Below are 12,779 nucleotides of genomic sequence, written 5' to 3'. Positions count from 1 at the left end.
TGCACAGCTTTCTATCAACTGGCCACTGTTACATATGCTTACACATACAAGGAATTTGTCTTGCTGACAGAAGCTGTAAGTGCAAAAACAATACAGCAACAAGACAGAGATTATACAAAAATAGAATACTAATCAAATGAAATACCTGAATAAAAGCAATAAATACTGCATTTGATTGGCTCTAAGTTGCATACAGTATAAACAGCTTGCTCAAACCTGTGTTTAACCACATCAAAATACAGGACTTATGCAACAACACAACTTAGTTGACAGGGGCACCTGGATTTGAACCTGGGACCTCTTGATCTGCAGTCAAATGCTCTACCACTGAGCTATACCCCCATGCCAGGACTTCATAATTACCAGTATAAAAAACAACAAAGACTACATTTCACAGGTTTACAGATTTTAGACATTTCAAATGTCTTGATTGTACTACTCAGCCCCTAAACCTCACTCCCATCTTGGTCACGGCATCATTGTCACACTCCTGTTCTACCCGATCCTTACGAGACTAGAAGAGGCATCTCTGGCATGGGAGGCGGTTTGCGTGGACATGGAGGCTAAAAGCTATAGCCTCGAGCTTCAGTTGCTACTGAACCTCTTGAGGTCAGGAGAGTGAGGTTTATACCCATTGCACAGCTTTCTATCAGCTGGCCACTGTTACATATGCTTACACATACAAGGAATTTGTCTTGCTGACAGAAGCTGTAAGTGCAAAAACAATACAGCAACAAGACAGAGAATATACAAAAATAGAATACTAATATAATGAAATACCTGAATAAAAGCAATAATGACTGCATTTTATTGGATCTAGGTTTTATACAGTATCAACAGCTTGATTAAATCAGTGTTTAACCACATTAAAGCACAGGAATTTGTGCTACCATACTACTTGGTGGACAGGGGGCACTTGGATTTGAACCAGGGACCTCTTGATCTGCAGTCAAATGCTCTACCACTGAGCTATACCCCCATGTGAGTACTTCATCATTACCAGTATAAAAAAAACAATAAAGACTACATTTCACTGGTTTACAGATATTAAAGTAGTCTTGATTGTACTACTGACCCCCTAAACCTCACTCCCATCTTGGTCACGGCATCATTGTCACGCTCCTGTTCTACCTGATCCGTACTGAGACTCGAAGTGGCCTCTCTGGCATAGGAGGCGGTTGCGTGAACATGGAGGCTAAAAGCTATAGCCTCTAGCTTCAGTCGCTACTGAACCTCTTGAGGTCAGGAGAGTGAGGTTTATACCCATTGCACAGCTTTCTATCAGCTGGCCACTGTTACATATGCTTACACATACAAGGAATTTGTCTTGCTGACAGAAGCTGTAAGTGCAAAAACAATACAGCAACAAGACAGAGAATATACAAAAATAGAATACTAATATAATGAAATACCTGAATAAAAGCAATAATGACTGCATTTTATTGGATCTAGGTTTTATACAGTATCAACAGCTTGATTAAATCAGTGTTTAACCACATTAAAGCACAGGAATTTGTGCTACCATACTACTTGGATTTGAACCAGGGACCTCTTGATCTGCAGTCAAATGCTCTACCACTGAGCTATACCCCCATGTGAGTACTTCATCATTACCAGTATAAAAAAAACAATAAAGACTACATTTCACTGGTTTACAGATATTAAAGTAGTCTTGATTGTACTACTGACCCCCTAAACCTCACTCCCATCTTGGTCACGGCATCATTGTCACGCTCCTGTTCTACCCGATCCGTACGAGACTCGCAGTGGCCTCTCTGGCATAGGAGGCGGTTGCGTGAACATGGAGGCTAAAAGCTATAGCCTCTAGCTTCAGTCGCTACTGAACCTCTTGAGGTCAGGAGAGTGAGGTTTATACCCATTGCACAGCTTTCTATCAGCTGGCCACTGTTACATATGCTTACACATACAAGGAATTTGTCTTGCTGACAGAAGCTGTAAGTGCAAAAACAATACAGCAACAAGACAGAGATTATACAAAAATAGAATACTAATCAAATGAAATACCTGAATAAAAGCAATAAATACTGCATTTGATTGGCTCTAAGTTGCATACAGTATAAACAGCTTGCTCAAACCTGTGTTTAACCACATCAAAATACAGGACTTATGCAACAACACAACTTAGTTGACAGGGGGCACCTGGATTTGAACCTGGGACCTCTTGATCTGCAGTCAAATGCTCTACCACTGAGCTATACCCCCATGCCAGGACTCCATAATTACCAGTATAAAAAACAACAAAGACTACATTTCACAGGTTTACAGATTTTTGACATTTCAAATGTTTTGATTGTACTACTCAGCCCCTAAACCTCACTCCCATCTTGGTCACGGCATCATTGTCACACTCCTGTTCTACCCGCTCCTTACGAGACTAAAAGAGGCATCTCTGGCATGGGAGGCGGTTGCGTGGACATGGAGGCTAAAAGCTACAGCCTCGAGAATCAGTTGCTACTGAACCTCTTGAGGTCAGGAGAGTGAGGTTTATACCCATTGCACAGCTTTCTATCAGCTGGCCACTGTTACATATGCTTACACATACAAGGAATTTGTCTTGCTGACAGAAGCTGTAAGTGCAAAAACAATACAGCAACAAGACAGAGATTATACAAAAATAGAATACTAATCAAATTAAATACCTGAATAAAAGCAATAAATACTGCATTTCATTGGCTCTAAGTTGCATACAGTATCAACAGCTTGATCAAACCAGTTTTTAACTGCACCAAAATACAGGACATTATACTACCATACAACTTAGTGGACAGGGGGAACCTGGATTTTAACCAGGGACCTTTTGATCTGCGGTCAAATACTTTACCACTGAGATTTACCCCCATGCCAGGACTCCATAATTACCAGTATAAAAAAAACAACAAAAACTACATTTCACTGGTTTACAGATTGCTGACATTTCAAATGTCTTTATTGTACTACTCAGCCCCTAAACCTCACTCCCATCTTGGTCACGGCATCATTGTCACACTCCTGTTCTACCCGCTCCTTACGAGACTCAAAGCGGCATCTCTGGCATGGGAGGCGATTGCTCGGTCATGGAGGCTAAAAGCTACAGCTTATAGAATCAGTCGCTACTGAACCTCTTGAGGTCAGGAGAGTGAGGTTTATACCCATTGCACAGCTTTCTATCAGCAGGCCACTGTTACATATGCTTACACATACAAGGAATTTGTCTGGCTGACAGAAGCTGTAAGTGCACAAACAATACAGCAACAAGACAAAGATTATACAAAAATAGAATACTAATCAAATTAAATACCTTAATAAAAGCAAAAAATACTGCATTTGATTGGCTCTAGGTTGCATACAGTGTCAACAGCTTGATTAAACCACTCCAAAATACAGGACTTTATGCTATCATACAACTTAGTGGACAGGCACCTGGATTTGACCAGGGACCTCTTGATCTGCAGTCAAATGCTGTACCACTGAGCTACACCCCCATGCCAGGACTCCATAATTACCAGTATAAAAAACAACAAAGACTACATTTCACAGGTTTACAGATTTTTTACATTTCAAATGTCTTGATTGTACTACTCAGCCCCTAAACCTCACTCCCAGCTTGGTCACGGCATCATTGTCACACTCCTGTTCTACCCGCTCCTTACGAGACTAAAAGAGGCATCTCTGGCATGGGAGGCGGTTGCGTGGACATGGAGGCTAAAAGCTACAGCCTTGAGAATCAGTCGCTACTGAACCTCTTGAGATCAGGAGAGTGAGGTTTATACCCATTGCACAGCTTTCTATCAGCTGGCCACTGTTACATATGCTTACACATACAAGGAATTTGTCTTGCTGACAGAAGCTGTAAGTGCAAAAACAATACAGCAACAAGACAGAGATTATACAAAAATAGAATACTAATCAAATTAAATACCTGAATAAAAGCAATAAATACTGCATTTCATTGGCTCTAAGTTGCATACAGTATCAACAGCTTGATCAAACCAGTTTTTAACTGCACCAAAATACAGGACATTATACTACCATACAACTTAGTGGACAGGGGAACCTGGATTTTTTTTTTTTTAACAATCTTTTTATTAAATTTTAAACAAAGAAAAAAAAAAAAACCCAAAACAACATTTCCTCCACATACAAAAAAAAATTATACAAAAACATAAACACCAAGAATCAACGAAAAAAAAAAAAAACCCTAATAGCTGTGAGTGACAGTCCAAGGATCACTGCCCAGTCATTTGCCGCAAAAAAAAAAAAAAAAAAAAACGAAACCAAAAAAAAAGTGGGACACTAAGTTTACTCAGGATTGTCTGGGAAGGTAAACTTCCCAACATATTCAAAAAAGGGGTCCCACATCTTTGAAAATTTAGCCTGGGAGCCCCTTAACAAATGCCTTATTTTTTCCAGTTTAGCAAAGTAAAGGACATCCCTAATCCAATGAATGTGCGATGGAGGTGTTGAAGACTTCCATTTCAAAAGTATCAAACGCCTTGCTAAAAAACTAACAAAGGCTATGAACCTCTTGAGCTCTGTAGACAACAACAATATGACCGGAGTTACCCCAAAAAGTGCTGTAACAGCTTCAGGAACTATTCTGTTCCCTAAGACCTCACTCAGAGAATCAAAAATATTTTGCCAATAAGTTGTTAGGAGAGGACAAGACCAAAACATATGTATATGTGTTGCTGCTGCCTGGTGACAGCGGTCACAAGTCGGGTCAATGTTATTAAACATCTTAGAAAGCCTGGTCTTAGTCAAATGAGTACGGTGTAAAATTTTACACTGGATCAATCCATGCCTGGCGCAGATTGAAGAGTGGTGTACATTGTCAAGAACATTCCCCCACAAATCTTCAGTGAATGTAATCCCCAGATCTTCCTCCCATAACGCCTTAATTGACGACAAAGAAACCGATTTTAGTGAGTAGATCTGAGCGTAAATGAATGAAATCATACCCTTCAAAGCAGGAGCGGGTTTTAAGAAAATATCAAGAGGAGTGTCAAGAGGTATAGAAGGAAACTGAGGAAACCTATGTAAAGCAAAATTACGGATCTGCAAGTACCTAAAAAAGTGTTGATTTGAGAGGGAGAATTTTTTGGACAGCTGTTCAAATGAAGCGAAAGTGTTGTCAATATAGAGATCCTTAAATGCTTTAATACCTTTATAAGACCAAACCTCAAATGCACGATCAATTAACGATGGAGGAAAGGAGTGATTAGCTGTTATTGGTGCCAAAATAGAATATTTTTGAAAACCAAAGCAGTGTCTAAACTGATTCCAAATCTTCACCGTTGTCTTAATAATGATATTTTTGGTATAACTAGTGATAGATGATTTGAGCTGTGAATGAGCTAAAGCTGCAAGTGAAACAGGCTTACAAGAAGATTGTTCCATTCCCAACCAAATTGATGATAATAACCGTGAACCAGGATATAACCAAAACTGAATTATTTTAAGATGAGCCGCCCAGTAGTAAAACTTAAAGTTAGGTAAGGCCATTCCTCCCTGCTTCTTCGGGCTCTGCAAATACTGTTTACATAATTTCGGTGGCTTCCCGTCCCAAACAAAATTAGAAATAGCAGTGTCTAGTTTAAGAAAAAAGGTTTATGGAAGAAAAATCGGTATACATTGAAACAAATATAAAAACCTGGGAAGGACATTCATCTTGATACTATTAATCCGACCAGATAGAGACAAGTTTAGCACTGACCAACGATTAAAACTGCTTTGTACTCGAGACAGGAGATTAGTGAAATTTGCGCGATAAAGATCCTTGAATTTAGCAGTAACCTGAATTCCAAGATATTTTAACTCGTGCTGAGCGACTTTAAACGATAGGGTGTGAAGTGGGTATTCATGTGCTGCCTTATTAAGAGGTAGAAGCTCACTCTTACCTAAATTTAACTTGTAACCAGATATGGATCCAAATGAACAAAGAACAGCGAGTGTGGCTGGGACTGAAACAGAGAAGTCAGTAATAAATAAAAGAAGATCGTCAGCATATAAAGATACTTTCTGTTCCTGCCCACAACTCACAATGCCTTTAATGTGCGGGTCACCACGAAGTGCAATAGAAAGAGGCTCAATTGCCACAGCGAATAAAAGAGGACTTAAAGGGCAACCTTGGCGCGTTGAACGATACAATGGAAAGTAAGACGACTGATTATTATTTGTCCTAACTGAAGCTAAAGGAGACGAATATAGAAGTTTCACCCAAGAAATGAAATTTTCCTTAAAGCCGAATTTCCCTAAAGTATAAAATAAGTATGCCCACTCCACGCGGTCAAAGGCCTTTTCCGCGTCTAACGATATAATTGCTTGAGGTAAGATTGTTGACGGAAGATTATAAATAGTGTTAAAGAGCCTTCTCAAATTAAAAAAGGAGTGCCTATTTTTAACAAACCCTGTTTGATCGGGAGAGATAATATCTGGAAGAACAGTTTCCAAACGAAAAGCAAGCAGTTTAGATAAAATTTTGAAATCAACGTTTAATAAACTAATTGGTCTATATGAAGAGCACCTAAGAGGGTCCTTGTCCTTTTTCAAAATTAGAGAAATCGATGCCTGATTAAGTGTAGGAGGAAGTTTAGCAGCCAGAAAAGATTCATTAAACATATCAATCAGGACCGGGCTAGCTTATTTTGAAAGCATTTATAAAACTCTACAGGAAAGCCGTCTGGCCCTGGACATTTGCCAGACTGCATCGCTTTAAGAGCACCTGAAATTTCTAGAACAGTTATTGGGGTTTCTAATTGATCCGCCATATCCAAATTAACCTGAGGGATTTCTAAATGGGAGAAGAAGCCACCAAAATCACACCTTTCCACGTTTATCTCTGATGTATATAATGAAGCGTAATAAGCTCTAAATTCACCATTTATTTTTTCTAGGTCTGTCGTAGTGCCTAAAGATGTGGCAATTTCCGGAATCTGATGAGAGGAGATAGTCTGCCGTAATTGATGTGCCAACATTCTACTAGCTTTGTCCCCCTGTTCAAAATATGCACTACTAGTTTTAAGTAACAGCTCAACAGCACGGTCCGCCGTCAATGTGTTAAACTCTGACTGAGCTGTAAGGCGTTCTTTGTACAATTCAGGAGTTGGAGAAGTGGCATACACGGCATCTAATTGGGCAATGCGATTTGTAAGGATGACCAATCTCTCCCTCTTCAGCCTTCTATCGTAATTCTCGTAAGAGATAATTTGACCTCTAATATAAGCTTTCAGTGTCTCCCATAAGAAAGACATAGAAATATCAGGTGTCCTATTAATATTCAAAAACAAGTCAATTTGGCAGAAAATCATATCAACAAATTTTTCATCTGACAATAAGCTGAGTATTAAGACGCCAAGGCGGCGTGATTGAACCAAGCCTTTAAACCTAATGTTAAGTACAACCGGAGCATGGTCTGAGATAACTATTGGTTCATACGAGCAAGAGGTGGGAGTGAGACATGGAAGAAATCTATTATCTAATAAGAAATAATCAATCCGAGTGAATGTGTGATGCACAGAAGAGAAAAAGGAGAATGCTTTGCTTGTAGGATTAAAGAAACGCCAAGGATCTGAAATTAAAAAGCTCTCCATAAAGTCTTTAACAACTTTAGCCGATTTAGTAAGTGCTGCAGCTTTATTGGAGGAACGGTCAAGATCTGGGTTCAACCAACAATTAAAGTCCCCACCCAAAATAAGTAAGTAGGAGGACATGTCTGGAAGGGCAGAAAAAAGTTTCTTGAAAAATTCAGCGTCATCCCAATTTGGGGCATAGACATTAACTAAGACCAATTGGGTGCCGTATAAGCTGCCTGTAACTATCAGATATCTACCATTAGGATCAGAAAGCACTTTAGAGCAAACAAAGGGTACCGATCTATGAAACAAAATGGCGACGCCCTGGACTTACTGTAAAATGATGAGAAATAGGACTGACCAACCCAACTACCTTTAATTTGAGAATGAGGAGTAGATTTTAAGTGCATCTCTTGAAGATAAACAATCTGTGCTCCTAAGTTTTTAAGATGATTTAATACCTTAGTACGTTTCACAGGGGAGTTCAGGCCTTTACAATTCCAGGACACCAGCTTGAGGTTCCCTCCATCAATATTTAGGTTCACATTTGATTAGGCCATCCACCGAAGATATAGCAGAAAGAAATTGACCAGGACAATGACAAATAGACCGTCACCACAGCAACATAAATTGTTAAAACAGTTATCAAACCAAAACAATAAAACCTAGAAAACACAAGACAACAACAACAAAAGTAAAACACAAGCCCCCCCATCCCTCCACCCCACCCCATCCCATTGTTAGCAACTCCCCAAATGAGATGCACACAAACCCCAAACTAACTGAAAGCACGAAACGCTCCATAATAGCTCCAAACTAGAATGAACAGAGCTACTCGAGAGAAATTGACTAAAAAAAAAAAAAAAACTAAACAAATGTACCTACAAAGTTTATAAAGGCCACAGAATCCAGATTAAGGCAGACCAGTTGCTCTATTCATTAAGTGAAACCAAAAGCGACGTTGCTTTTACTGTTTAAGCATTAACAACTGGTACAGAAAAAAAAAGAACGAAGTGCCATAATCAACTGTAGATAACCAGGGCCAATATTCAAAACAAATCACACAACATTGTCTACATGTTAACATTAGACCCATCTTGGCACCAAAAAAAAGTCCACTCTACTTACAGTTCTTTTTAACAAAGTCACTGGCCGAAGAGGGGTCTTCAAAACGCTGCGAAGTACCATCAGGCATAGTGATCTTAAGTATGGCGGGGTATAGAAGCCCATACTTTACTCCCGGAAAGGAGCGCAGACTGCGTTTTACCGCAGTAAATGCAGAACGCTTCCTGGCAACAGAAGATGTAAAGTCTGGGAACACCGAGATCCGTGTGTCCTTGTAAATGAGTGGAGGAGACTCGCCTGCTCGCCGTAGAATCGTGTTACGAACATGAAAGAAATGCACCCGCATGATAAAAGCCCGAGGTCGGGTTTCACCTGCTGGTTCGTTCCGCAGAGAACGATGAGCACGGTCAAGTAACGGTTTTTCTTCCAGTACCAGTAGATCCTGTAGCAAGACTGCAATAAAATCAGTAGGACGCGGTCCTTCCACTCCCTCCGGTACACCAACCACTCGAATATTATTTCTTCGCGATCTACTTTCCAAGTCTTCGCACTTATCATCCAGATGATTCACCCGAGCGGTTAACTTACTAACAGTTGCCTCGAGTTACGCTTATCACGGGAGCTATGGTCGATTCGCGGCCTGCTCGAGGTCCCGCACTGCCGATTCATGAGAGTCGACCAACCGTTGAAGTGGTTCAATTGAGGCTTTCAGTTCCCCTCTAACAGATGAAATCTCAGAGTGCAATCCAACAGCGACAGTGTCCATTTTAGAGAAAATATCGCTCTTGAGCGCATCCATCATAACTTGTATCCTAGCATCCAGAGAGTTATCAGCGCTGCTCTCTGGGGCCGGTATTTCGGAATCAGGAGGAGGCGGTGTTTTGCGGCCTCCTTTTTGGGTGTCCTGTTTCTGTCGAGTATTGTACATCTTGGAATGCCCAAGTTGAAATAATTAGTATAGACTGTCTTCAACTACAGTTACAAAAAGTTAAATTGAAAAAGGTATAACAAAAAGAGTATAATAGTCAATTTCCCTCGGAGCTGGTGGAGGACACGTCTACTCTTCACCACACACCATAGCTCCTCCCCGGAACCTGGATTTTAACCAGGGACCTCTTGATCTGCGGTCAAATACTTTACCACTGAGATTTACCCCCATGCCAGGACTCCATAATTACCAGTATAAAAAAACAACAAAAACTACATTTCACTGGTTTACAGATTGCTGACATTTCAAATGTCTTTATTGTACTACTCAGCCCCTAAACCTCACTCCCATCTTGGTCACGGCATCATTGTCACACTCCTGTTCTACCCGCTCCTTACGAGACTCGAAGCGGCATCTCTGGCATGGGAGGCGATTGCTCGGTCATGGAGGCTAAAAGCTACAGCTTATAGAATCAGTCGCTACTGAACCTCTTGAGGTCAGGAGAGTGAGGTTTATACCCATTGCACAGCTTTCTATCAGCAGGCCACTGTTACATATGCTTACACATACAAGGAATTTGTCTGGCTGACAGAAGCTGTAAGTGCACAAACAATACAGCAACAAGACAGAGATTATACAAAAATAGAATACTAATCAAATTAAATACCTTAATAAAAGCAAAAAATACTGCATTTGATTGGCTCTAGGTTGCATAGAGTGTCAACAGCTTGATTAAACCACTCCAAAATACAGGACTTTATGCTATCATACAACTTAGTGAACAAGCACCTGGATTTGACCAGGGACCTCTTGATCTGCAGTTAAATGCTGTACCACTGAGCTATACCACCATGCCAGGACTCCATCATTACAGTATAACAAAACAACAAAGACTACATTTCACTGGTTTACAGATTGTTGACATTTCAAATGTATTGATTGTACTACTCAACCCCTAAACCTCACTCCCATCTTGGTCACGGCATCATTGTCACGCTCCTGTTCTACCCGCTCCTTACAAGACTCAAAGCGGCGTCTCTGGTTGCGTGGTCATGGAGGCTGAAAGCTACAGCCTATAGAATCAGTCGCTACTGAACCTCTTGAGGTCAGGAGAGTGAGGTTTATACCCATTGCACAGCTTTCTATCAGCTGGCCACTGTTACATATGCTTACACATACAAGGAATTTGTCTTGTTGACAGAAGATGTAAGTGCAAAAAACAATACAGCAACAAGACAGAGATTATACAAAAATAGAACACTAATCAAATTAAATACCTGAATAAAAGCAATATATACTGCATTTGATTGGCTCTAAGTTGCATACAGTATCAACAGCTTGATCAAACCTGTGTTTAACCACATCAAAATACAGGACTTTAAGCAACCATACAACTTAGTTGACAGGGGCACCTGGATTTGAACCAGAGACCTCTTGATCTGCAGTCAAATGCTCTACCACTGAGCTATACCCCCATGCCAAGACTCCATAATTACCAGTATAAAAACAACAAAGACTACATTTCACAGGTTTACAGATTTTTGACATTTCAAATGTCTTGATTGTACTACTCAGCCCCTAAACCTCACTCCCATCTTGGTCACGGCATCATTGTCACACTCCTGTTCTACCCGCTCCTTACGAGACTCGAAGAGGCATCTCTGGCATGGGAGGCGGTTAGCGTGGACATGGAGGCTAAAAGCTACAGCCGCGAGAATCAGTCGTTACTGAACCTCTTGAGGTCAGGAGAGTGAGGTTTATACACATGGCACACCTTTCTATCAGCTGGCCACTGTTACATATGCTTACACATACAAGGAATTTGTCTGGCTGACAGAAACTGTAAGTGCACAAACAATACAGCAACAAGACAGAGATTATACAAAAATAGAATACTAATCAAATTAAATACCTGAATAAAAGCAAAAAATACTGCATTTTATTGGCTCTAGGTTGCATACAGTATCAACAGCTTGATTAAACCAGTGTTTAACCACACCAAAATACAGGACCTTATGCTAACCTACAAGTTAGTTGACAGGGGGCACCTGGATTTTAACCAGGAACCTCTTGATCTGCAGTCAAATGCTCTACCACTGAGATATACCCCCATGCCAGATCACCATAATTATCAGTATAAAAAACAACAAAGACTACATTTCACCGGTTTACAGATTGCTGACATTTCAAATGTCTTGATTGTACTACTCAGCCCCTAAACCTCACTCCCATCTTGGTCACGGCATCATTGTCACACTCCTGTTCTACCCGCTCCTTACGAGACTCGAAGGGGCATCTCTGGCATGGGAGGCGGTTGCGTGGACATGGAGGCTAAAAGCTACTGCCTCTAGAATCAGACGCTATTGAACCTCTTTTGGTCAGGAGAGTGAGGTTTATACACATGGCACACCTTTCTATCAGCTGGGCACAGTTACACAGTTACAACTTACTCTAGGTTGCATACAGTGTCAACAGCTTGATTAAACCACACCAAAACAGAGGACTTTATGCAACCATACAACTTAGTTGACAGGGGCACCTGGATTTGAACCAGAGACCTCTTGATCTGCAGTCAAATGCTCTACCACTGAGCTATACCCCCATTAGAGGACTTCACATTTCACTGGTTTACAGACATTAAAGAAGTCTTGATTGTACTACTCACCCCTAAACCTCACTCCCATCTTGGTCACGGCATCATTATCAAGCTTCTGTTCTACCTGATCCATCACGAGACTCGAGCGGCCTCTCTGGCATGGGAGGCGGTTAGCGTGAACATGGAGGCTAAAAGCTAAAGCCTCTAGCATCAGTCACTACTGAACCTTTTGAGGTCAGGAGAGTGAGGTTTATATACATTGCACAGCTTTCTATCAGCTGGCCACTGTTACATATGCTTACACATACAAGGAATTTGTCTTGCTGACAGAAGCCGTAAGTGCACAAACAATACAGTAACAAGACAGAGAATATACAAAAATAGAATACTAATAAAATTAAATACTTTTTAAAATTAAATGCTCTACCACTGAGCTATACCCCCATGCCAGGACTCCATAATTACCAGTATAAAAAACAACAAAGACTACATTTCACTGGTTTACAGATTGCTGACATTTCAAATGTCTTGATTGTACTACTCACCCCTAATCCTCACTCCCATCTTGGTCATGGCATCATTGTCACCCTGCTGTTCTACCCGCTCCATACTGAGACTC

At 40.7% G+C, this 12,779-nt stretch overlaps 6 non-coding genes across 6 annotated transcripts; all 6 read right to left on the bottom strand.

The window, feature by feature from the left end:
* Nucleotides 1-270: 270 nt before the first annotated feature.
* On the bottom strand, nucleotides 271-342 carry trnac-gca (transfer RNA cysteine (anticodon GCA)). Its single transcript has one exon. It is a non-coding gene; the product is annotated as a tRNA-Cys (tRNA).
* Nucleotides 343-907: 565 nt separating this feature from the next.
* trnac-gca (transfer RNA cysteine (anticodon GCA)) lies at nucleotides 908-979 on the bottom strand. Its single transcript has one exon. It is a non-coding gene; the product is annotated as a tRNA-Cys (tRNA).
* A 1,172-nt stretch (nucleotides 980-2,151) lies between these two features.
* trnac-gca (transfer RNA cysteine (anticodon GCA)) lies at nucleotides 2,152-2,223 on the bottom strand. Its single transcript has one exon. It is a non-coding gene; the product is annotated as a tRNA-Cys (tRNA).
* An 8,744-nt stretch (nucleotides 2,224-10,967) lies between these two features.
* On the bottom strand, nucleotides 10,968-11,039 carry trnac-gca (transfer RNA cysteine (anticodon GCA)). Its single transcript has one exon. It is a non-coding gene; the product is annotated as a tRNA-Cys (tRNA).
* A 564-nt stretch (nucleotides 11,040-11,603) lies between these two features.
* Nucleotides 11,604-11,675, bottom strand: trnac-gca (transfer RNA cysteine (anticodon GCA)). Its single transcript has one exon. It is a non-coding gene; the product is annotated as a tRNA-Cys (tRNA).
* A 419-nt stretch (nucleotides 11,676-12,094) lies between these two features.
* trnac-gca (transfer RNA cysteine (anticodon GCA)) lies at nucleotides 12,095-12,166 on the bottom strand. The gene has a single exon. It is a non-coding gene; the product is annotated as a tRNA-Cys (tRNA).
* Nucleotides 12,167-12,779: the final 613 nt, after the last annotated feature.

This window comes from Xyrauchen texanus, chromosome 39 (genome assembly GCF_025860055.1).
Source record: "Xyrauchen texanus isolate HMW12.3.18 chromosome 39, RBS_HiC_50CHRs, whole genome shotgun sequence".
NCBI lineage: Eukaryota > Metazoa > Chordata > Actinopteri > Cypriniformes > Catostomidae > Xyrauchen > Xyrauchen texanus.
This window is presented reverse-complemented; position numbering and strand designations above follow the sequence as displayed.